The following is a 25,956-nucleotide window of genomic DNA, read 5'->3' on the forward strand; positions in this document are numbered from 1 at the left end:
GGAGGCCCTGAAGAAGGAGAGTTACGGGAGTGATTTCTTTATTGCATGTGTGTCCTGCCTTTGCTGCAGTTATTGTTCAGAGAATGGAGTTGTGTGTTAGACCCTATGTTCCTCGTGCTTTTTTAACCCTTAGCTTTGACATCCCCAGCTTGCATGGTCCCTTAAGTAGCGTGGAGGCGGTGGAGGCTGTTAAAGGGCGTAATTATAATAATTATTTGCTTTCCTTGCAATATGGTTTCCTTCAGGCAGATCAGATTAGTCTCTCTTGGTGGTTAACGGTGGTTGGATAAGCAATTATACTCTTGACTTTTATGGTGCTCAGAGTGTGGTTCCTGATTCAGCAGCAGCAGCAGCACCTGGGAATTTGTTAGAACCAGAAAAATCTCAGTCCCAACCCACACCTACTGAAACAGAAACTCTAGGGGTGGGACCCAGAAATCTGGATTATAACGAGCCTTCCTTATGATGCTGATGTGTACTCAGATTTGGAAACGGACCTAGTATCTTTGCAATTAAGCTGCTTGGTAGTGATGATCTTGAAATTGAGCAAAAAGCTAGAGAGGCAACAAATTGTAATCCCAAAGAACTCCAAAACGGTACAGATCACATTCTTCCTTAGAGGAGGTATTTTTATCACTGTCTGGTGAATGTAATCCTCGTGCAGTTTAGTCAGATTTCCTTCAATGTGTTTTTATCAGTTTGAAGAAGGCAGAGCCCCACAAATGGCATGTGTCATACCTCGGTGCCCTCTAGTAGTGAATAGAGATCAGAACTGACGTTCTGCTCTGGAAAGTGTGGGGCAGGCAAACCTGGCTTGCCAAATGGTTGAAACACAAGTTCTACTTCCTGTGGTCCAAAGAGGGTGAAATGGACAAAGAGGAAGAAACTTAGGCAGGTACATTTCATATGGTGGTTCTGCCTTTTAGCGTTTCCTTACCTCTGTAGGCTGACAGAGCTTCTGAAGATTAGGTTAAAGAAGCTCATTTCGTGTGGCCCATGATTACACACCTTATTGCCACTGTCAGCAACCAGAGGACTTACTGCTTCCTCAGTTCTGTTTAAAAGGAAAGAAAGGAGTTCCTGTCATGGCTCAGTGGTTAATGAACATGATTAGTATCCATGAGGATGCAGGTTCGATCCCTGGCCCTGTTTAGTGGGTTAGGGATCTGGCATTGCCATGAGCTGTGGTGTAGGACGAGGCTCAGATCCTGCATTGCTATGGCTGTGGGGTAGGCCGGTAGCTTGCTCCAATTCAACCCCTAGCCTGGGAACTTCCATATGCCGTGGATGCAGCCCTAAAACAACAACAACACAAAAGGAAAGTCTTCTGGGGCCTCCTGCTTACCTGCATAGCAGCTATTGCAGAGAGAGTTATTTTCACATTTCTTCTCAGAATTAAGTAGAGGGAGAGAGATTTACTCAAGAGGGACAAATACACCTTAAATTAGTAATAACAATTTGCTATTGATATTCTTAAAAAATACACCTAACAACTTTTCCTTTCTGATTCCAAAGACTCTGCATATACTACCAAAGGCACAAGAAGATCACCTCCTCGCTGAATGAGATGTTCCTTCGTGTAACTCCCCAAGCTTATCCCTGTCACAGAACTGAGTACAGTGTTAAAGTTATCTGCCTGCTTGTTAGTTGCTGTATTAGAGGATGAATTCTGGGAGGGCAGAGGTTTTATTCGTCTTGCTCATTGTCTCCATGATGCTTCTCACATAATATGTGTTCAGAGCATTTTTATTGAGTGAATAAATTTTGTGAAACCCGCTAGGTGTCAGGGCCTCTGCTTGGTGCTGCCTACGCAGAGGCAGATAAGGCTGGCTCCTGGCCGTCAGGATACACAGTCTTATAGAAGAGAGAGACATGAGTGAGTACTCAATAGGGTGAGGAAGACTTCACAGAGGAATGGACATCTGAATGAGATTTTGAAGGATGAATAGGAGTTTTCCAGGAGGACAAACTGAGGTGGAAAGGTATACAGAAGACATCAGAATCAGAAGCCAGGATGTGCCAGTATATGGTTGTGAGGTATCATGGGCCATTCCAAGAACTGGAGGTGATTCAGCCTTACTGAAACATCAGTTCTGTGTTTATGGAGGGGCGAATAAATGGGAAATACATTTGGAGGTGAGGGCAGGTTAAAGGGCTTAGAAGTTAGTGTAGGAACATGGGGGATTCATTAAAGGGATTTAACCAAGGAGGTCGCTAGGTAGCTGTGTGAAGGATGAGCTGATTAGGAAAGATGAGACATGACAGGGCCCACACCCAGGCAGTGGTGGACACAGAACCTCTGGACTTGGAGACTGACCAGAAGGGGATGAGAGGAGAGCTGAAAGTGACTGTGGGGGGCAGGGCTGTCCTGCTGCCCAGATTGTTAACACAGAGGCAGGGAGGGTGTAGGAGGAGAGATTGGGTTCATCTTAGACACACGGAGTTTAGAAAACTGTGCAGCACTCTGGCAGAAAGGTCCAGCAAGCTACTGAACATCCTGGGGGCTCAGAGAAGAAGCCCAGGATGGGCTGATGCTCAAACGTGTGCACACCTGTGTTTAAACCAGCACCCGGAAGAGCCTCTGGGTGGCTGCAATCAGTTAAAGAAAGGATGGAGCGCAGGGAAAGAGGCCACGATAGAGCCTGGGGGAATCCAACATGAAAGGGAAAGAGGGAGGTGATCCAAAGAGGTGAAGGGGCCAAGGCGAGGAGCTCCAGCAGTGCTTCTAGAATGTGCCTGGGAATCCCTGGCAGTGCATGGCACAGTGCAGATCGTGGACACCCACCCCCTCTGCCCCCTAGAATTTCAGATTCAGTGGGTCTGGGTGGGCCTGAGAGTTGCATTTCACATGTGCTCCCGAGTGGGGCTGAGCAAGCTTTGGGGGGCACTGGGGTAGGCTCTGAGGGGTAGGCAAGTAGGTGGGCATTGGAAGGTCATTTGAGGTTTCTAGGGATGTCAGAACCTTGGGCATGTTTGTAGGTTGAGGCGAAGGGAGAGACAGGGAGACAGAGATGTTGGGCATCCTGGAGAGAAAGGGGATGATTAAGGAAGGAAATTCAGGGACAAGATAAAAACAGTTTAAATAAGGTGGAGGCACCGGTGATGACCGTCACAGTAAAAATAGCCGTGGGCTATGGTGTCCTCTTTACAAACCAGAACCCCTTGGAGTGAGATGATTTTCTTGCAGCTTCCACTTTTCTGTGTGGGTTTTTTTTTTTTTTTCCCCCTCTGGCGTTCTCGAGCTGCTATTTGCTTTTTCCTATCTGACTCTCCCACAGTGCCTAGGAGCCTTTGCCTCCCTGCCAACATCCTCCCAGGGCTGTCACTTCCGTGTACAGATCCATAAAGAGATACTTTGCTGCAGATGAATGATCAGTAATGAATAGACGTCCAGCAACACAAGGCACTGCAAGGATAAAGGAAAATTTCAAACGATGTTTGATCATTATTGCTAAGATTGTGTTTCTGCCACCTTCTGGCTCGAGTCACTGTCACGCTGTTTGACAGCCCCCCTGGGACATCCCTCCCCCATATTGCAACCAGAGCAAAGCACAAAGACTGCGCTCTCTCCTCTGCTAACCAAAGCCTGCTTCCTTGCAGCCTCAGAGCCTTTAGCCAGACTAGAAAAGCTTCAAAAATCTCTTTGTATGATTAAAAAAAACAACCACCACCACCCTGATGGTAACTGTGAGCGGCTGTGGGCTTGTGTGTGTCACACTGTCTGAGTTCAAGACAACAAACATTTATTGAAGGCTTGTCATAGAACAAGCACCATGAGAGGCGCTGAGATCCGAAGATGAGAAGGCGTCTGTTGGGAATCTGAGAGGGCCTTCATGTCCCTTTCTTGTCTGAGTCCTGAACCAGATGAGATCGGTAGAGGAAGCATACTGCCACCAGAATATCCCCTTCCTTGTGCTAAAGCTGGTCTGAGGGATGCAGCTTAGACCCGAGGCCAAAATAGGCTTCTCATTTCTTCCTCCATGAACTGAACTTTCCCCCACCCCCTAGCCCCCACCAGACATAGGCTGAGTTACCAGAAATGACTTTACCTGCTACTGCAGGAGCAGAGAAGAAGGCATATGGCCCATGGGACAGACATCTCTGAGAGGGAAACTCGAAACGAGCCTGGGCAGTGAGTGTGTAATGACCCTGTACCAGGGTCAGGTTCCTTAGTCAGGAAAGTAATTTTTTCTTCCTGGAGGAGGAGTAAATAAGGGATGTGGGCAGAGAGAGGAAGAGAAGCTGTCTCCTCAAGACCGTAGACAGTGAGCATCTCCTGTGTTCTTGATCACAGCAAACTGGGGAGGTAGGGGTAGCACAGTTTCTCCAACATTCTCCAGCCATTTGATTTCACAACCCATGAGTCTTATAACCAGACCTCTGGCCAACCGAGGATGAGGCTGCCTTCCTGTGATACATGTGTCAGAAGTGATATGACAGAAAAGCCAGGGCTTGTATTCCAGGCCTCAAGAGCAATTCAGCTCCAACTTTCATAAGACCTTTCCCTCATGTAGCACCTTGTGTTCTTGCCTAAGAATCAGCCATGGACTTTCCAGCTGCACCTGCAGAAGGCTCCAAAAAGGGAAAGAACAAATAAATTGATCAGATTAACTCTGGCACTAAGCTTTGCTTTGAACCAAAGATTTTTCTTTTTTTTTTTCTTCTTTTTTTCTGGCTGTGCCTGCAGCATGTGAAAGCTCCCAGGCTGGGGATCAAGCCCGAGTTACAACGTGACAATGCCAAATCCTTAACCACTAGGCCACCAGGGAGCTCCCCAAAGATTTATTTTCTATTCTAGTTCTCATCTCAAGAATGTCCAGATATTTGCTGTGAGTTCAAATTGTAGTGTCAAAGTACTCCAATAATACCATGCCAGCAATGTGAAATTGCCTTGAATTAGAATACTCCACCCATTATTATATCCCAAAAGTCTATTGAAGTTACTGCCTCAAGAAGCTCTCCATCTAATGGAATAAGACAAATGCTTCAACAAACAATAACAACCCAATCTGAGCATTTTAGGGTAAAAATAAAAACACAGCAGCTTAGATGAGGCAGCATTAATTCTACCTGAGAGAGCAGCGGCAGGATTCCGTAAAGTAATAGCTTTTTAAAAAACTTTGTTATTTTGAAAAAATGTCAAACTGACAGAAAAGCTGCAAGAATGGTAAACATTAACTCAGATTCACCAGCTGTTAACATTTGTTCTTTCTCTCTGTAGGTACACACACAGTATTATTGTTAATAATTTTGCTGAAACATTTAAAAATTGCAGATATCATCATCCTTTGTCTCTAAATGTCTCGGGATGTATCTCTTAAGAACAAGGACAGAAAAGCCAGGGTTTGTATCCCAGGCATCAAGGGCAATTCAGCCTCAACTTTCCTAAGACCTTTCCCGGTAATCACAGTGCAGTTTTTTTGTTTGTTTGTTTTTAGCTTTTTAGGGCCACACCTGTGGCATGTGGAGGTTGCCAGGCTAGGGGTCCAATCAGAGCTACAGCTGCTGGCCTACATCACAGCCACAGCAACAAGGGATCCAAGCCTTGTCTGTGACCTACACCACAGCTCACGGCAACGTGGGATCCTTAACCCACTGTGCGAAGCCAGGGATCGAACCCGCAACCTCATGGTTCCTAGTCAGATTCATTTTTGCTGTGCCACGATTAGAACTCCGACAATGCAGTTTTTAGATTCAGGAAATTTAGTATTGCTCTAATGCTATTGTATAATAAAGAACTCATTTTCTAATTTCAATATTTGTTCCAATAATGTATTTATAACAATTTTTTTTCCAATCTAACATCCAACCCAGGTTTACACCTTACACTTACCTGTCATATTTCTTTAGTCTTCTTTAATCTAGAACATTTCCTCAGGCTGCCCCTCCCTCCTTCCTTTCTTTTTTCGTGATATTGATGTTTTTAGAATGTAGGCCAGTTGTCTGGTAAAATGTTTCTCGACTTGGGTTTGTTTGATTATTACCCACTCGTGGTTAGATGGCCTCACGCTTTGCTTTTCTTTTGAAACAGCTTCAAACTTACAGAAAAGTCAGAATTAGAGTTTTTTGTTTTTTTTTTTTCTCTTTTTGCTGTTTCTTTGGGCCGCTCCCGCGGCATATGGAGGTTCCCAGGCTAGGGGTCCAATCGGAGCTACAGCTGCCGGCCTACGCCAGAGCCACAGCAACGCGGGATCCGAGCCGCGTCTGCAACCTACACCACAGCTCACGGCAAAGCCGGATCGTTAACCCACTGAGCAAGGGCAGGGACCGAACCCGCAACCTCATGGTTCCTAGTCGGATTTGTCAACCACTGCGCCACGACGGGAACTCCAGAATTAGAGTTTTGCAACTTATTTGTAAGTTCCAAATGATTCTTCCCCAGATTCATCAGTTTTTAACATTTTGTCACATCTGCATTAATTTTATCATTTTATCTTGCTCTCCTTTATGTGTATTTCTGTGTGTATGTATGAATACAGAATAGTTTTAAAAAATCTGAACCAGGGAGTTCCTGCTGTGGCTCAGCAGGTTACAAACCTGATTAGTATCCGTGAAGATGCAGGCTCAATCCCTGGCCCTGCTCAGTGGGTTAATAAGGATCCTGTGTTGCTGTGAGCTGTGTTGTAGGTCACAGATGTGGCTCTGATCCTGTATTGCTATGGCTGTGACCGGCAGCTACAGATCCGATTTGACCACTAGTCTGGGCACATCCATATGCTGGGGGTATGGCCCGGAAAAGAAAAAAAAATTCTGAACCAGTTAAGATAAGTGTAACCCTATAAGTAACAGCTTTTCATTTTTTAAATTTTTAAATAAAAATTGAATATTTCAGGTGTACAACCTGATTTTGTATGGATGTACATAGTGAAATGATTATGATAAGCTAATTAACATATCCATTTTGTCACCCCAAAATAGCTATCTTTTTTTTGTAGAGAGAACACCTGAAATCTGACTTAGTAAATTCCCAGTATTCAGTACAGTTTTATTTACCCCAGTCAACCTGTCTGTGCATTAGATCTCTGGAATTATTCATCCTACATAACTGCAATTTTGTACCCTTTGGCCATCTCCCGGTTTCCCTCACCTCCTCATCCCTGACGGCCCGCTACCATGCTACTCTATGCTTCTGTGTATTCAACATTTTTAGACTTCACCTGTTAAGTGAGATCGTGCAGTTTTTTTCTTTCTGTATCTGGCTTATTTCACTTAAGCTAAATGTCCTCCATGGTCACGCATGGTATCACAAATGGCAGGGGTTTCTTCTTTTTAAAGGCTGAATAATATTCCATTGTGTGCATTTCTTTATCCATTTATGCATCAGAGGACTCTAAGGTTGTTTCCATATCTTGGCTATTATGAATAATGCTGCAGAGGACAGGGGAGTGCAGTTACCTCTTTGAGGTACTGATTTCATGTCCATGGGCTATATACCCAGAATAAGGATTGCTGGATCATATGGTAGTTCTATTGTAAATTTTTTGTGGAACCTCCATACTATTCTCTCTAGCAGCTATATACATTCCTGCCAACAGTGCATGAGGTTTCCCTTTTCTCCACATTCTCGCCAACACTTACCTCTTGTCTTTTTGAAAACAGCCGTTCTAATAAGTGGGAGGTGACATCTCTTGGTTTTGATATGCATTTCCCCGATGATTAGTGATAATGAGCACTTTTTTTTTTTTGTCTTTTTGTCTTTTTGCCATTTCTTGGGCCGCTCCCATGGCATATGGAGGTTCCCGGGCTAGGGGTCAAATCAGAGCTGTAGCCTCTGGCCTACGCCAGAGCCACAGCAACTCGGGATCCGAGCCGCATCTGCAACCCACACCACAGCTCATAGCAACACTGGATCCTTCACCCACTAGCAAGGCCAGGGATCGAACCCACAACCTCATGGTTCTTAGTCGGATTCGTTAACCACTGTGCCACGACGGGAACTCCAATGAGCACCTTTTTTTAACTTGTTGACCATTTTTGTGTATTGCCTATTCAGGTCTTTTTTTCTCCCATTTTTAAAGTGGATTGTTTGGTTTTTTGCCACTGAATTGTATGAATTCTTTGCATATATCTTGGATGTTAACCCTTATCAGACATATGGTTTGCAAATATTTTCTCATCTGTAGGTTGTCTTTTCAATGTATTATTTCCTTTGCTGTCAGAAGCTTTTTAGCCTGTTTATTTTTGTTGCCTGAGATTTTGTTGTCATATAAATGACAGCTTTTGAAGGAGGTCTTGCGGGGGATGGAGAAGCTTGACAGTTGGACGAAACAACTTGGGTGTGGGAAGGAAATTACAACCAGAGGGATCGGCTTGTGTGTAGCTATAAGCCAGTATATTCATGATGTAGGTGGTGAAGAGCCAGTGTTTCAGAGTAACTACACTGGGGGATAAGGGACCGGGAAGGCAGTTGGAAATTGTCATGTTAAGGAATTTGGACTTTGTTCCATAGGCAAAAAGAAATGTTGAAGATATTCAAGCAAAGAGATGACAGCATCATATATTTATTTTCTAGAAAATTTAACTGTAGGGCAGTTTGGAGGAGAAAGGGCCAAAGAGACCAACAGGGTGGACGTCACATTATACCAGGTGATGATGAAGACCTGAAGGAAGGGGATGCAGGGGAATGTTTGCTGAATTCCTACTATGTGCTGGCCATTTTGCATTTGATAGCTCATTTATCACAGAAACCTGAGGTCAGAGAGGTAACTTGGCCAAGAACAGTCATAGTAAGTGTATGGCATAGCTAACATTTGAACCCAGGACCATGTGACTCTAAAGCCCACTCTGAACTACTGTGGGGTCATGAGGGATGGAGCAGGACTGAGAGGTAACCGTAGGATTTTGGATATTAAGCTCTGCCAGCCAGTTGGACACAGTGGGCAAGGGAGACAGGAAGAATAACAGTTGATGTTAATGATAAAAATACTTATTGGGGAGGAGAAAGAATTGGAGAAGATGGAGAAAATGATGATTTTGTTAACAGTCTTTATGAATTTGGTTCAGAAGCTTGAGTTTGTGAAACAGCTAGGACAAGATGTCTAGTAGGAAGCTTGACTCGAGCTCAGAAGGTTAAAAGTAGAGATTTGGTGTGGAGAAAAGGGAACCCTCCTGCACTGTTGGTGGGAATATAAATTGGTACAACTACTATGGAAAACAGTATGGAGGTATCTTAGAAAACCATATATAGAACTACCATGTGACCCAACAATCCCACTCTTGGGGCATGTATCCGGACAAAACTTTCCTTGAAAAAGTCACATGCACCCATATGTTCATTGCAGCACTGTTCACAATAGCCAAGACATAGAAACAACCTAAATGTCCATCGACTGATGAGTGGATTAAGAAGATGTGGTATATATACACAATGGAATACTACCTAGCCATAAAAAAGAACAAAATAATGCCATTTGCAGCAACTTGGATGGAACTAGAGACTCTCATACTGAGTGAAGTAAGAAAGAGAAAGACAAATACTATATGATCTCACTTATATTTGGAATCTAATATAGGGCACAAATGAACCTTTCCACAGAAAAGAAAATCATGGACTTGGAGAACAGACTTGTGGTTACCAAGGGGGAGGGGGAGGGAGTGGGACAGACTGGGAATTTGGGGTTAATAGATGCAAACTATTGCCTTTGGAATGGAAAAGCAATGAGATGCTGCTGTATAGCACTGGGAACTATATCTAGTCACTTATGGCAGAGCATGATAATGTGAGAAAAAGGAATGTATATGTGTATGTGTGACTGGGTCACCCTGCTGTATAGTAGCAAATTGACAGAACACTGTAAACCAGCTATGATGGAAAAAAATTAAAAAAAAAAAAAAAGAGATTTGGGAAGTTCCCTGGTGGCCTAGGGAGTTAAAGATCTGGTGTTGTCACTGCTGTGGCTCAAGTTTGATCCCTGACCCAGGATCTTCCACATGCTTTGGGTGCGGCCAAAAGAGAAAGAGAGAGATTTGACTGCTGAAGCCTTGAATGCATTCAGCCAACAAGGGCTGAATGAGAACAGAATATGGCTAAAGGCAAAATTCTGGGCACACACACTCACAGTTAAAGGGTGAAGGAGAAAGAAAAGAGCAAGAGTGGTGAGAAGCCAAGATTGGACCTTTGCAAGAAGGTAAGTGACTAGGACTGTCACGCAGTCTGCAGAAGGAGGCCTGGGAAGATTCATTGGGATGAATGACTGAGGAAGTCACTAGTTACCTTAATGAGTGCCATTTCTGTAGACGGGCTGGAGCCTGCCTTCTGAGGATCAAAGAGTGGATGGTGATAGAGGAAGTGGACATGGAGGAGAGACTGTGTTCTTTTAAGAATTTTGGTAAATGATGATGATGATAGCAGTTAACATTATGAGGACCTACTCTTTGCCAGGCGCTAGGCTAACAGTTCACCCTCATTATCCAGGATAGTCCTTATAATACTCCTAAGAGGTAGCTACTCTTATTATCCCCATGTTCTGATGAGGAAATTATAGCTGAGAGTGTGTCGGGAGGTTAAGTAATACGCCCAAGCTTATACTACTAATAAATAGAATAAGGATTCAAAACCTACATCTGAGTTCAGAGCTTGTGCTGTAAGATGATGGTAGTTGAGGCCTGAGCCTGTGTATAAGCAGTGGGGGAAATCCCTGTGGTGAGGAGACTATTGACTTAATGTGGCAAAGAGAGATTAATTGATGGAACAAGGTCCGAAGGAAAGATACTAGATCACATTAAAAAATAGAGTGCTTGGTTCTGGATATCTCTTTGTCAAAAGCCACAACAGATAAGAGAATCCATGAATTTATACCCAGATATCAGCCAAAGTAGCATCCTTTTTTTTTTTTTTTTTTTAGATTTAAATCAAATTGGCTTACGTTTCCATTCAGCATCCTTTGGGAAGTTCAGTGCCTACTCCAAGATTTCTGTTAATTCCTGGGAGCTGATCTTTGTTTGGCTTTGGCATTTCTGCTTCCACTAAATTCTTCATCTCACTTGTAACTCAGTTCTCAAGTTCGTTTTCTTTGGTTCCATTCTGACCCAGTTGTAAAACGAGATCTGCCCCCGATCTTTTTTCTTGCATTTCCTTCCACATCCCTCACATCAGGCATTTGTACGTGGATCAGATATTACTGACAGCTTGGGGGATTTTCCATCCTTAGCAACACAAACAAAGTGCAATAATAGATATTTCTATTTTAAACATACTTTCAACTCCCCCATCACCAGAACTTTCTCCCCAAGTTTTAATCTCACACATTGTTATTTGAGACACAACTCTCTATGCCCCCATTTCCTCTCCTTTTAGCTCTCTTTCAATCCTCTTATTCTTGGTTTTTTTTTTTTTTTTTTTTTAATGTGGATCTGTTTAGAGCCCTCTTTCAGTTTTACTGTAAGTCTAGCTTTCTTTTATACTTCAAGTGTTCATATCAACGTAGTTTCCTCAATAAGGCATTTTCTACCCCTAAGATGAACTCTGGCATCAGTGGTTAAAATAATAGCTTTTCACCCTAATATTTATAGATAGGTTTAAAAGTGGGAAGAGGGAATTCAAAAGAGATTATGTTTGTTGCTTCTGTTATCTCTGTTGAGGTGAGGGGAGGCTCACAAAGATCTAACAGCTGAGATGAGAGAGTCTACCGATAGAAATTTACCAGATTTCTATGGAGTTCCAATCATGGCTCAGTGGTTAACAAATCCAACTAGGAACCATGAGGTTGTGGGTTCGATCCCTGACCTTGCTCAGTGGGTTAAGGATCTGGTGTTGCCATGAGCTATTGTGTAGGTTGTAGATGTGGCTTGGATCCCGCATTGCTGTGGCTCTGGTGTAGGCCAGTAGCTACAGCTCCATTTAGACCCCTAGCCTAGAAACCTCCACTTGCCATAGGTGCAGCCCTAGAAAAGATTAAAAAAAAAAATTTTTTTTTACCAGATTTCTAAAACATTATAAAATACCATCTTTACATAGTATGATTCCTTTAAGCCTACACACTTAAAGAATCCATTTTCTTGCTAGAGATGAATTCTTCAGTTTACTGAGTACTCTGGTCAATATGAGAAAAGTAGAAAAAGCAATGGAGAGGGAAAAAGTCGGTGTAAGCAAACAAGGCCAGGCAATGGAGATCACAGCCCCTGCTAATCCTTTCTCTCTCCCAACATAGGCATGAATATACATGGTAAGCAGTCTTGACATTGCACTGAGGCTAGAGAGCTGTTCATCTTGCAGCTGAAAAAGGATAAAGGAGTTGCGTTGGTTTTATATAGGTCCAGAATAAATTACCTCAAACTTAGTAATTTAAAACACAGATGTGTAGGAGTTCCTGCTATGGTGCAATGGGTTAAGAATCCATCTGCCACAGCTTAGGTTGCTGTGAAGGTGTGGGTTTGGTCCCCAGCCTGGCACAGTGAGTTAAAGGCTCCAGCTTTGCCTCAGCTGCAGCCTACCCTGCAGCTGTGGCTTGGATTTAATCTCTGACCCAGGAATTTCCATATAGCATGGGCCATCAGAAAATTTAAAAAATGAAAATAAAACACAGCTATTTGTTCTTTTCTCATGTCTGTGGGTCAGGAATTCAGCAGCAGCTTAGCTGGGTGGTTCTGGCTCAGGGTCTTCCATGAAGCTGTAATCATCTGAAGGCTTGACTGGGGCTGAAGTGTCTCCCAGTCTCACTCATATGGCTGCAGGCAGGGAACCTCAGTTTCTTATCATAAGAACCTCTTTCTAGTGTTGCTCAGGGAGGCAAAATAGAAATGTCTCAGTATTTTGTCATATAAAGAAAAAGCAACCGTTTACCATCACCAACATTTCATAAAGACATTATAATATACGTGAAGGGGAAGGACATAATCTCAAGGTAAATAATAAGTTTAGCTTTATTAAAAACTCAGTAACTTGCCTTTGCTTTTCTCATGACCGATGAAAACTTTATCCTATCTTGATCTGCAAACTGTCGTTTCGGAACCAAAGATGATTATGACTATGGACATGATAGTCCATTCAAAGTAAGCAAAAGCAGGGAAGAAATGGAAATGGTTGATATATAAAGACAGCAGTTTTATAAAGTCATGCTCAGGAGCTGTAAGGAAGCCACAGAGTTGGCAAATATTTAAATTATCAGCTTTGTGAATTTTTTTTTTTTTGGCTATTAATTTATGTTCCTACTAGTACTTAGATGTTTTGTGTAAGCTAAATATGAAATATAAGGAAATACTGAGCATCATTGCAACATGGTTAAATGTGCATAAAAATACTACAAATGTGTGTAGAATTTGACTTTTAAAGGATTTTCATACTTAGCATATTTCACATATGGTTAAAATATTTTTGGATTATTGACATCACTAAGTCATCCTTTTTCTAAATAATCACCTCTTCACTTTAGAGACATGCTTTTCTTCAAACCTACACAATGTAATGATGTGTGTCCTTTTTTAAGGAGAGAATGAAACATCCAGTGCTATCCATTGCAACTGAGCCTTGGGTTGTTAGTTTTAGCCCTCTAAGTTGATGTATTTGTATAAATGTGGTCATATTTCATTTGGTTCCATTTTTGACCTGTGGCCTAGTATTTGCAAGACTTCTGAAGGCTTGAGTTGAATAAGGGGCCAATGGTTATTTTGTTCTGGAATTAACTGGGTTCCACCATTTAGATTGAGAATTAATATGTAGGAACTTTGGGATTATAGTGAAAATCTTTCTCTTTAGTGCAATCTACTTCAAACCCTCATGAATTGTTTTAAAATCTCCACACTTTTCTTTTGAAAATCTGGTTGGCAGGGAATACTGTTTGTTTTTTTAATGCAAAAATTCCATTATTTTAAAGATGTGTTTTGAAAGTCTTAAGTAAAATTATTTTTGGAAATTGCTCTTTCAGTTTTGATTTTCCAGCCAAATTGGTTAACTGAGAAGTCAATTAATGTTCTTTAAGTACTTTAAGTACTTCTAAGACATGTGGCTAATTTACTTTTCTTTTTTCTTTTTATGGCCACACTTGTGGCATATAGAAGTTCCCAGGCCAGGGGTCAAATCAGAGCCACAGCTGAACGCGCATCCTCATGGACACTATGCCGGGTTCTTAACTTGCTAAGGCACAATAGGAACTCCTAATTTTCTATGGGAATGCCTTGTTTTCAGGAAGCATTTTTTAAAATTTATTTTTAAAATTATAGTTGATTTAGGAGTTCCTGTGATGATTTAGCGGTCAATGAACCCTAATAGTATCCTTGAGAATGCGGCTTCAATCCCTGGCCGTGCTTAGTGGGTTTAGGATTCGGAGTTGCTGTGGTGTAGGCTGGCAGCTGTAGCTCCAATTTAACCCCTAGCCTGGGAACCTCCATGTGCTGCAGGTGCAACCCTAAAAAAATAAAATAAATTATACTTTATTTACAATGTTGTGCCAATTTCTGCTGTACTGTAAAGTGCAGGAAGCCTTTTTAAGTGAAAGTAGTGAGCAGTTGATTTTGTGAATCTCTGGGTAACTTTTTTGGTATTAGGACAATCCTGGAGTCACAGAGCTGTGTACAATTTGAACACTGGAACTCAACCATCAATGCTCTAACTTTTCTCTCTTCTGGTTATAGCTCTCATTACGTCAACTTTTTCACCTAGTCATTCATGCCATGTCATGGCATGTTGTGCTAACTGGGCACATTTTTGCTATTCACTGGCCTAATTTAGGGCAAGTGTTAAGTGCCTTTGGCCTTTGGCAAGCTTTGTATCATTATTTGGAACTTCCAGGATCAAGCTTAGAAATTTTGATGCCATTTTGTTATCTACTGACCATCAGGTGTGACTGCTTCGGCACAGCTGTCCTGACACGGTGAGTGGAGAATAAAAACCTCAGAGAAGTTAGGGCTCTTGAGGGAAAAGGGGGACATAGACATAAATACGTAACATTTGAGGGACAGTAACTAATTTTTAGAATGTTAATTGGCCATTCCAGATTACATGTCATATCAATAATGGCTTTGCCTCAGGCTAAGCTTCTTGATGTGAAACTAGTGTAAAAATTATTTTTCGCAGCCACATGCAAGGTAACGAGGAATTGAGTTAAATCCCTTTTTTTTTTTTTTTGGATGATAATAAGTGCTTTGTTTTGGAGCTGATGTTAACTCATTGTTCTCGCTACAAGTTATTTGCAAACCACCCACTCAGCCCTACCTTGTGGCAGGTAAAAACCAGCCTCTTTTAAAAGGTAATGTGAAAGCCAGGACTTTCAGACTGAGCCGTTTAGCCGGCTAGAGTGCTCTCTATGGAGCCTCAGAAGATGACCTTTTGTCTTTTGGCATTGATGGACCAAAGAGAAGAGTAACCTTGGAACTCTAATCTAGAAATCGTCATCCATTGTTCCAAATATAGGCCACAAAATTGCTCAATCATTTATATATTAAAAAGATCTTGAGTAGTGTTTGTCAGCACTTTCTTTTAAAATCAAAGCATTATGGAGAGAACAAGTTCTTATCTGATTTCAACTCACTGATAATTCCTGAATCACCTTCACAAGGTTGCTGGGGGTCACCAACGGCTTGGCGGTGATTGATCTAGAAGCCTTGCTGAGTGGATTGTGGGTCTGGCCATCACTGTGGAAAGTGACCACCGGTGCCTCCCCCTCTCAGACTAGAAGTAACTTTTATCATCAGTTTCTCCTTCTATAGGACTAAAACCCCTTTATCCTGGATATTAACATTTTGGGAAAAATAGGTGATCAGTGGGGACCCCTTAAGAGAGCATTTTCCTGAAATTTAAAAAATAAACCATTTTTTGGTATAAGAAACAGTCTTGCTTAGTGTAATTTTCACATTGTATGCATTTTATATTTATTTCTCTGACATCTACAACTCAAACTGTAATTCCCTTATGAAAGAAATAAGTGCTTACCAACTTCTGTAGCCAATTTTAAAATCTTTTTTGAATCATTTCTACATTTTAACTCATTTAACAGAATTAGATGCCTTAGTTAAATCTATTAATGCAGCATGCAACTCATGTTGCCATTTTCAGCATTTCCCTGGCACTGCCGTATAGTAGAGTTGATAAGATTCCAGGCTCTGGGGTCAGTCTGCTAGAGTCCAGATCCTGGCACCACCACCTACCAGATGTGTGATTTGGACAATTTACTTAACCTCTCTGGCCTCAGTTTTCCCATCTGAGAAATGAGGAATCATACTGGTCCTTACTGTGTAGGGTTGTTAGAGGGACTAAATGAGATAATTCATGTCGCAAACAGAGAAACTTACTCACAGTAGCCTAAATAAGTAAGCCTTTCTTTCTGGTTAATAGTAGGGCCACACGAGCAATCTCATGGGTACCCAGTGACAGCTGGGATACATAAGTACCAGAGCTGGACAGTAGGTAGCCTCTGGGACTGGCGTTTCTCCCTCCATCTCCCACAGGTTTGTTTGCTTCCTACTGTGTGCTGGCTCGACTTTCTGCAGACCAGCTTTCTTGGTTTATCACTATGCATGTGCCCAGAAATTCTTTACCCCAAATCTCTACAACTTTTGGGATAAAGCACTCTCCAGCACCTGCCTCAGCTTCACAGTGTTACTCCTCTAGGTGAGAGTGAGTCCAGTCAGCTGGAGCCAGAGGGGAAGAGGCTGTGCAGTAAGAATGGTGCCTCATTGCAAAGGCTGATGGGGTTTAAGGTCTCTTGGCAGGGGGTGGGGGTGAGGCAAGCAGTCTCTTGGCATCTCTAGGATAATCACAGTGATGATCTTCAAGGGTGATTAAAGGCTCCTTTTCCTTGACCCTTTCTTTCTGTCTGTCTGTCTGTCTGTCTGTCTGTCTGTCTGTCTTTCCACTGCACCTCCAGCATGTAGAAGCTCCTGGGCCAGAGATCAAACCCACACCACAGCAGTGACCCAAGCCACAACAGTGACAACGCTGGATCTTTTAACTGCTAGGCCACCGGGGAACTCTGCCTTGACCATTATTTATTTTTAAAACTTCTAAAAATGGAAGGATAATATACATGTAGAGACATATAGGGACACATATAGTAAGTATACAGGGCTTGATGGATTTGGACAAACTAAACAACCGCACTCAACTCAAGAAGCAGAGCATGAGTAGCACCCAGGGAACCCCTTTGCTCCCCTCCAGTCACTACTCCTAAGAGTAAATTAGTTTTGCCTTTTTTTATACATTGTATAAATGGAATCATACCCTACATACTTTTTCATGTCTGACTTTCTTTGCTTAAATTGTTTGAGACCTTCCCCAATATTGTGTATGTTTGCAAAAACAACCCAAACCAAAAAGGAGTTCCCTGGTAGCTCAGTGGGTTAAGGATCTGGCATTGTCTGTGTGGTGGCTCTGGTCGCTGCCGTGGCATGGGTTTGGTCCTTGGCCTGGGAACTTCCACATTCTGTGCGATGGCCAAAAAATCAAAACAAAACAAAATATTGTGTGTATTTGCAAAGCATTCATGCTCATTGCTACAAAGTATTCCATTGTATGAATACACTATCCTGCAGTCTACCACAGATGGACATTTGGGTAGTGTATTTCCTGTTTCTATTTCTAATGGCTCTGCTGTGAACTGGTTTTGTTAGTACTGGTTACTTGTACCACCTGAGGCTTATTTAGGGTGTGGTGAATTATTTTCCATTACATGGAATTGGATTGATGATTTCTTACGGGTGAATATTGTTATGTTTTTTTGGGTGATTTCTTACCTTTTTATGTTGTGATTTTCATGGTACGAAGGCAGGGTTATGTTTTAGACAGTTTGCATATGTGAAAGAATCTTGAATATATTTTGACAGGTGCTCAGCTCTTAATTGATGAAATGAATGGATAAACAAATGGTGCATGCTTCCTTCTGGGAACAAGCTCTATTTATAGGAAAGGCTCCAACTGCCATGTTTAGACAGGGTTGACCTGCCGCTTAGCCAAAGCTGATTGATTGAGGAGTGGACACAGGGCCCAAGCCAGGCCAATCATGTCTGTCTTGTGAGTTTAAAATGTGCAACCTGGAGTTCCCGTTGTGGCTCAGCAGTAATGAACCCGACTAGTATCCATGAGGACACAGGTTTGATCCCTGGCCATGCTTAGTGAGTTAAGGATCCGGTGTTGCTGCTGTGAGTTGCCATGTAGGTTGCAGAGGTGCTTGGATCTGGCATGGCCATGGCTATGGTGTAGGCCAGCAGCTGCAGCTCTGATTCGACCCCTAGGCTGAGAACCTCCACATGCCTTGGGTGCAGCCCTAAAAAGATTAAAGAAAAAAAAAAAAGTGGAGCCAAAAGAGACTGGGCGCTGCTGAGTCCCTATGACTGTGCTCTAGAGAGAAGATCCATAGGTTCCTGCTGTTTGGTACCAAAGGCATAGTGATTTCTGCTCTTCTCTGCTTCCTTGAAATGGATAAAGATCTACATACATGACTGTTAAATAATGATGCAAAACTATTTTGATTATGTGCCAAAATGCAATAGTATGTTGTGAAAGGTCACAATATGGAAAGATGGGTGAAGACAAGCTTCATTCTGTATCCTGTTGCTTTGGCTTTCTTTCTCAGGGAGATCTTCTGTCAACATGATTACATTTCCTGAGCCAGAAATTGCAATAGTAAGGCGACAGTCCGGGAGAGGAGTCATGAGGGCTTGAACCAAGAACTAGGTGTCATGAGACTGCAGAGGAGGGGTGGTAAAGATCCTATGGGTCAAGACTTTAAGTCTTGGAAATTGATTTAACATGGTGGTAATGAGAGAACTCAAGGATCATGCTAGGGTTTGAGTTTGTGTGTTAGGAAAGATAATGGGCACACTATTATAAATAAGGGCATTTGAGGAGAGCATGGGGGAAGGGATAAAGATGAGTTCAGTGTGGGATTTATTAAGTCTAAGGTCCTGGTGAGACAACCAGATTGTTCTAGTCAAGACCATTGACTTTGGAGTTAGAGAGACTTTGCATCTCACTTTGAGATCTTGGGCACCTTAGTTATTTAGCCTCTTTCCCTGTCAGTTCCCTGTTTAGAAGCTAATACTACCCTGGAAGGATTTAAATGAGACAGTGCCTACCAAAGGCTTATTGCCTGGCAATTGAGTATTCATAAAATATGTATTCATAGGATGATGATGGAGTGATAATGTCTGGGGTGCAGTTGGAAAAGAGGCACCAGGGTGATGCACTGAGGGATCTATTTCGAGGTGGAGATGATGCAAGGAAAGAAGTATGGGGAGGAAAAGAAAGTAGCCCAGTCATAGTTAGAGATATGAACTGTGTAAGTAAGAGGAAGAAGTGGGAGAGAAGGGGCTCATAACAGCCAAAGTAGGCAGGTGGTCACCAGCACCCAGGGCTCCAGGGATGTCAAGTTCAACCACATTTTGGCTGGGTATCCTTTTTCTTCTTAAAGCTTGACTGTTGTTAGAATCAAATTTAAGTTGGCACTAGGGGCATCAATGTGTTAAATAACTGAGATGTGTAAGAAGACATTCAGGCTGAGTCCTCCAGGAAGCAGCTCTCTGCAGGTCCTTTCTTGTCCAACACCTGGTAATGAACCAGCCCTGGCTTCTGGGCTTCTGTTGTGTCTCCTTCCACACCGCCCAATTTCTGCCTGCTGCCACAGACCTCTGGAGGAGAGCCAAGAAGATGAACTGTTAAAAAAAAAAAAAAGGACAACTTTAGGCTATTCATGATATTTAGGCAGTTTTCCCCATTTTCATTTCTTGTGACTTTTTTTTTCTTTTTTTTCTTTTTAGGGCTGTACCCTTGGCATATGGAGATTCCCACACTAGGAGTCAAATCAGAGCTATAGCTGCTGGCCTACACCACAGCCACAGCAACATGGGATCTGAGCCACGTCTGCAACCTACACCACAGCTCATGGCAACGCTGGATCCTTAACCTATTGAGTGAGGCCAGGAATTGAACCCACGTCCTCATGGATACAAGTCGGGTTTGTTAACCACTGAGCCACAACAGGAACTCCTGCTTTTGATTTTTATTTTTCTTTTTTTTTGTCTTTTTGCCTTTTCTAGGGCCGCTCCCACGGCATATGGAGGTTCCCAGGCTAGGGGTCGAATCGGAGCTGCAGCCACCGGCTTACAGCACAGCCACAGCAATGTGGGATCCAAGCCGAGTCTGCAACCTACACCACAGCTCACGGCAATGCCGGATCCCTAACCCACTGAGCAAGGTCAGGGATCGAACCCGCAACCTCATGGTTCCTAGTCGGATTCGTTATCAACTGTGCCATGATGGGACTCCCTCCTGCTTTTGATTTTTAAAGCATTTTGATTTTTACTTCCCTGCTTCCAATTTTCCCCAACAAGATTGGTGAAAGAAAGGGGTTGCTTTTGTAGGTATATGATGGTGATAAATTTGTTCTTAGGAATAAAGGGAAAAGGAGAGAAAAGAGGATGGTGAGAGGGGAGAGTGAGGAGATGTCAGGAAAGAAAAAAAGGGGGAGCAGAAAAAGGAGGGGCTGGTAAGTATGGAGAGATGTAGAAAGTGCTCTGGAAAACAGGTTGCTAGGTTTTTAGAAGTTTGTTTTGCAAATGGAATCCTTAGCCCAAACTGTCCCTTGTGGGAAACTAATCAATCTTCAGTGTTTGTTGGCAGAGGAGGGTGTGTAGATGAGACAGGGCAGCTGTGGACGGTCTCAGGGGGTGCAGTTCAGCTAACGTGCAGACCACCCAAGCACAGGGATCAGAGCCAGCCCCTGCCTGGCCCTCCCCAGCTTCTCCAGGTCCTCGTGTGTTTCAGGTTCCCTGGTCAGGTCCCTGGAGTAGAAGCCCTGGCCTTTGGAAATTAAAAACATGTTTTAAAAAAGTTGAGGCAAACTTGATCTTAGATTATATTGCGGTTATAGATTTTACATAATGGCTTTAACTCATTCCTGAGTAATAATGATCAGATGTGTGGAGTTCCTTCTCCCACCTCATCGTTTCATTTTTCTGAAAAGTCGCATCTTGACTTCACAGGTGTTTAAGCTGATAGTCAACGCGTCTCTTCCGACCGTAGAATGTGTGCATGTTTTGCTTCACAGGAGTTGATTCTATTTAAACTAGTATTTAAACTAGTGTCGCCCTTTCCTCCCAGGTTTGCTTGATCATGCCAAGGCGACTGGACTAAAGCACTGTTTCTGCAAAGCCCCGGGGATTTTTTCCTTAGGCCACCCGGCCTTTTCTTTGTTGAAACATATTCGGAGTGTTTCACAACTCCAGACCTTTGCCGGAGACCGGTCAGCTCACTAAGGAAGGCCTTTGCCGTGGGAATGGCTTTAGTTTTAGAATTGATTCACGGGTCTGGCTCCAAGCCGCTGAGGCTCTCGAGTCGGAGCGCGTCCCAGAACCGGCGGGAGCAATCTCTCCGCAGCCCCCTAGAGAGGATTTTTGGACAGGGTCGGGGGCGTGGGCAGGACGCAGGTCTGAGGGCCCAGAAGGGCTGGCGGCCGAGCGCTTGCTTGGCGCCGGCGCCTCTCACAATCCCCAGCGCCTCTGATCGCGGACCTTGCTGAGCCCCGCAGTGAGGCCAAAGGCCTCGGCGGCCGTTCGGGAACTGTCGGCAAAGTCACAGAGGCCCTGGCCCCTCCCCTCTGCCCAGCGCCTCAGCCCGCGCCCCGCCCCCTCTGGTTCGGCCATTTCCGTTGCGGCGCACTTCGGCAAATTCCGCCGGTGCTGGTCGGAAATGGCTGCTTGCCAGCAGGGGGAGCGGAGGATCCGGCGCGGCCTGGAAGGCGGGCAGCAGGCGGCGAGAGCGGCTTTTGGGAACCCAAGACTCGCGCAGGCGGCGGCGGTTCGTCTCTGAACTGGAAGCCGGTAGGACTCCTGGCGGCTGCGGGAGCCCGGAGCAGCCGGGGCGGCGGTGGCCCGGAAGGGGCTCGTGGTAGGGATCTTGGGGCTGGTGGTGAGCGCCGTGTGCCGGGCGGGACCGGGTCCGGCCGAGCTGCGGCCGCCGGAGCCCGGGGGAGCCTGCTGCCCGGCGTAGCGGGGGCGTGCAGTCTCGGAGTAGGCCTTCCCAGATGTCTTGGGGACCTGAGAGAGGACCTCCAGGGCCCTAGCACCAGCAAGGAGGGGTAACGGGTCCCCGTGGGGCTCTAAACGCGACGTCCCCACCCCCACACACCCCCTATAGCCCTAGTTACCTCGCACCCACCTCCACCCCTTTTTCTCAAAGCTCGGCCTCAGCTGTGCAGCCTCTTATGCTTCTTGAAGCCCTCCCCCTTCCTTTGCCCTCTGTGTTTGTTCAGCTGCTTGTGTAGAGCATCTTCAGCGAATGAAGGGGCATCCTGGACTGCCCCCTCCCATTTTCTGCGGGCACCCACTCCCGCATCTGCTTTCCGCTGCATTCAGACACAGTCGCCTGCAGCTGCGCTTCCTCTGGCGCTTTTCACCAGGCTCACCTCCTTTCATGATGAGCCCAGAGTCAGAGTAGCCACTTCCTGCCCAAGAGTCCAGGTGCTGCTGCTCTGTGCCTCTGGAGCTCTGGTGCCCAGGCTCAGGCTCTGTGGCGATGGGCCTAGCGCTTCCTGGGCAGGAGAAGGCTGCGGAGTGTCAGTCTTCACTACTGAAATCTTAGCTGAGTTATCCGGCCGCGGCAGGGTGCAGTGCGAATCTGGAGCCCTTTGGAGATCAGGCAAGGCTGCCAGACTGCAGAGAGGCTGTTTCTCTTCTCCACGTTGAGCTAGTGGTTCAGAATCTTTTTAGGTATTTGTGGCGCGCAAAAGACTTGAATTCGGTGTTTTCCTCCCCCACCCCCCTTTTTTCTTTTCTTTTCAAAAATTCTAAGGCGCTTCATCAAGTCGCCTTGGTTCCACTCCTTTGGAGGAGGTGGGGAGAGAGGCAAAACAGCACATGTCTTCCCCGCCCCCATATGTGATTTACTTAGAGGTCTCAGTATTTCTTCTCCTCACTTTCTTGTTCCAATTTAGGAAGCTGTATTTTTGAAGGCTGGGTTCCGCATGTTTTCTTTTTTCCTTTGTGTATTGTAGTCACCCAGACAGCTCCCCCCCCCCACCTCCCCCCTTTTGCTCAGCGTTCGTTTTGGCGTCTGGTTCAGTTATTATAACTGTATTGAGTGCCTGGGATGGTAACATGAAAGATCTTGATAGTCTTGAGTGAAGCTCAGCATTCTTGCCAACTTATTTATTAGCAGGGGACTTTTAAATATTTCAAGGTGAAAGAAAACCCATCTTCTTAAATTCTCACCTGGTTGTGTTAAAAATACCTTATCCTGTGGGAATTTCCTGATCTGCCTGTGGGAAGCCAGAAGAGTCACGTCCTCCTAAGTATGAGGGAAACTAGCCTCACTGCTTCCTGGAAGAGGATTAGAATCGCAGCTCTTCAGAGTACATGACACATGGTTTATTTAACATTTGAAGATATGCCACATGCTCTCAGGCGGGCCTACCTAACAGACAAATGACTGCTGAGATTGTCTTTATTTCCCCACCCCTCACTTTACTAAGAGGGAAAAAAACCTAGCTTTAAAATGTTTGGCATGTAGTTGGGAATCTCTTTATGGTTAGGCCTCAGAGTTTGAACCTATAAATAAAAAACTAAGCAAACAGGTTAGAGGGAAAAGAGTGAGGGTAAAGTTAAGCCTGAGAAATAGACTTCTGGGAGAGAAGGGGAGTTTCAAAGAACCGTTTGCAACCATCAGAAGAATGTATGGGGATTAGATAAGGACCTGCCCTTCCCCTCGGGGCTTTGGGCTAGCGGTTGAATGAAAAGTCCCTGAAGGATGTGTGGCAGCAGGATGCTGTGCTTGTGGGGGGTCCCTAACCGAGGCCAGACTGGTAAATGGTCCCCTGGAGGAAAGTTGGAAATAATGCCTGAAGCAGAGGTAGAGTCAGGAATCAGGAGTAAAGTGGCAATCCCTCTGGATCTGCTCTTGGTAGATATTTGAATGTCTTTGCGTATAAATATTTCAGAGTGAACCTTCCATAGAGTCGTAAAACGGTGCACTGATGTCTGCTAGATCTTAAGTTTAGCTCAGAAAACTTCTGTTAACACATGTATCTCCATTTTATTTTTCTTCCCTCCTAGTTTTCGGTAGCTGTTTCTTTTGAAAACCTGTAATGATGGGTAACTAAAAAAGAGGAAAGAAAGGATTTTTCATGTATTTGTAGGTACCATGAAACTATTGGAGCCCAGACAGCTGGGGTTTGAGAATTCAAGAGGGACAGGGTAGGCTCACCTCTGAGTGTGTTCTTTTTCTGCCTGAACCAGTCCCATACTCCTTGTACACTTGGGAGTTTTTCAGATCTCCTTCATGATATTACTAGGTGGAAGAGAAGCAGATTTTATAATCTTGGATATAAAAACGGAATATGGAGTCCCCACCAGTGACATATTTATCTCCTCTACTTGTAGGTCATAATGTTTAATGTAGGATTTTGCTCAGGTGCACTGAAATGACCCATTAAAATCCCAGGGATAGAACCATAGGAAGACCAGCTGTGTTTCAGCATTCAGCCACCTCTGGTTAAAGCCTCGGCCTGTAAATGCAGTCAGCTGGCAGCAGTTTGCTAATGCGTGCCCCAGATAGGATCACCCCTTCACACACGTGTTATTACTTTTGTACATTCCTCCGACTGTGCCCAATACCTTTTAGACTGACCAGGGATATTAATGATTAACCTCCTGGATATTTGCTTTGTTGACTGCTCGTTATCTTAAACCTCTTATAGTGTCATTATTTTAATCCTCTTCTCCAACTTCCTTTTAAACCTTTTTTTTTTTTTTCCCGAAAGATATTTGGTACTCTGAGGGAGGAATTAAAAAAAATGAATTAGATTTGAATATGCCCTTAGCCGGTACAGTAAGAGAGAGAAGATGTACATAAGTACATTGTGATGGTAGATTACAGTAATGTCTTAAATTACTATAGTTCTTTGTAATCATGTAGTACTTTTATATACTTTGTTCTCACATAGATTTTGACCCTTATCGTAACCGAGAGATAGGCTAAATGTTACAGTATTCCCTTTTTGAGGGAGAAGGAAGGTAGGAAAGAAAACTGAGACTTGGGGAGATCTAGGTATTTGACCAGATGTAGTAAGAAGCAGAATTCTCGAATTGCCCAATAATATTTACTGACCTGTCCCTTGTTTGAAGACTTAAGAGTGATGTGAACCTCCCTGGGCACCCCACTTTAAAATGCAGACTAGGAGTTCCTGTCGTGGCTCAGAGATTAGCGAACCCGACTAGCATCCATGAGGATGTAGGTTCGATCCCTGGCCTCGCTCAGTGGGTTAAGGATCTGGCATGCCATGAGCTGTGGTGTAGGTCGAAGACGCGGCTCAGATCTGGCGTTGCTGTGGTGTAGGCCAGCATCTACAGCTCCGATTGGACCTCTAGCCTGGGAACCTCTATATGCCACAAGTGTGGCCCTAAAAAGACAAAAATACCAAAAATAAATAAATAAAATGCAGACTAGTTTTTAGGACGCTCTTCCATTTTGACTTGCAGTTTGCCTCTCTATGAGTGTCACCTTATAGAACTTCAGAGGTCTAAGAGTTCCTGTTGTGGCTCAGTGGAAGCGAATCCGCCATGAAACGATGAGGTTGGGGGTTTGATCCCTGGTCTCACTCAGTGGGGTAAGTCTCCGGCCTTGGCGTGAGCTGTTGTGTAGGTTGCAGGCGCTGCTAGGATCCCGGGTTGCTATGGCTGTGGTGTAGGCCAGCAGCTGAAGCTCCAATTTGACCTTTAGGCTGGGAACTTCCATATGCCTCGGGTGCAGCCCTAATTAAACAAGAAGAGGATGCAAAAAAGAGAAACCTCTATGTCTGGCATGTCTTTAGAACAACATTGGAGGCTTCAGTGATAGCTCATGTTTCTGATAGTAGTAATCTCCCTTAAGTGCTAAATATAGTCTCTGTTTCGCTAAAGTCTGCCTGCTGGCGTCACTCATTTACTTCACTTTCAGGGCCACTTTAGTCATTAAGGTGGCCATCCTTTTCCTAGGTCTTCTGTTCCACAGGCTAAGTATCCCCATTTCCTTCAGATGTTTTACTTGACAGTTTA

The 25,956-nt window shown here is 44.0% G+C and overlaps 1 protein-coding gene across 3 annotated transcripts in view; it reads left to right on the top strand.

Annotated features, from left to right (window-relative positions):
- Positions 1-25,956, top strand: part of EXTL3 (exostosin like glycosyltransferase 3) — a 122,898-nt gene that overhangs the window by 31,819 nt on the left and 65,123 nt on the right. Inside the window, exon 1 of one of the 3 annotated variants that reach the window (XM_047759742.1) lies at positions 21,591-21,747. The exons of 1 other annotated variant lie outside the window; for it this stretch is intronic. The gene's annotated coding sequence lies outside the window, so the exon portion shown is untranslated. Of the gene's footprint in view, positions 1-21,590; positions 21,815-25,956 lie in introns of those variants that run through there. One more of the 3 variants, XM_047759743.1, reaches the window with a different exon arrangement.

The sequence above is a fragment of the Phacochoerus africanus genome, chromosome 15, assembly GCF_016906955.1.
Source record: "Phacochoerus africanus isolate WHEZ1 chromosome 15, ROS_Pafr_v1, whole genome shotgun sequence".
Classification (NCBI taxonomy): Eukaryota; Metazoa; Chordata; class Mammalia; order Artiodactyla; family Suidae; genus Phacochoerus; species Phacochoerus africanus.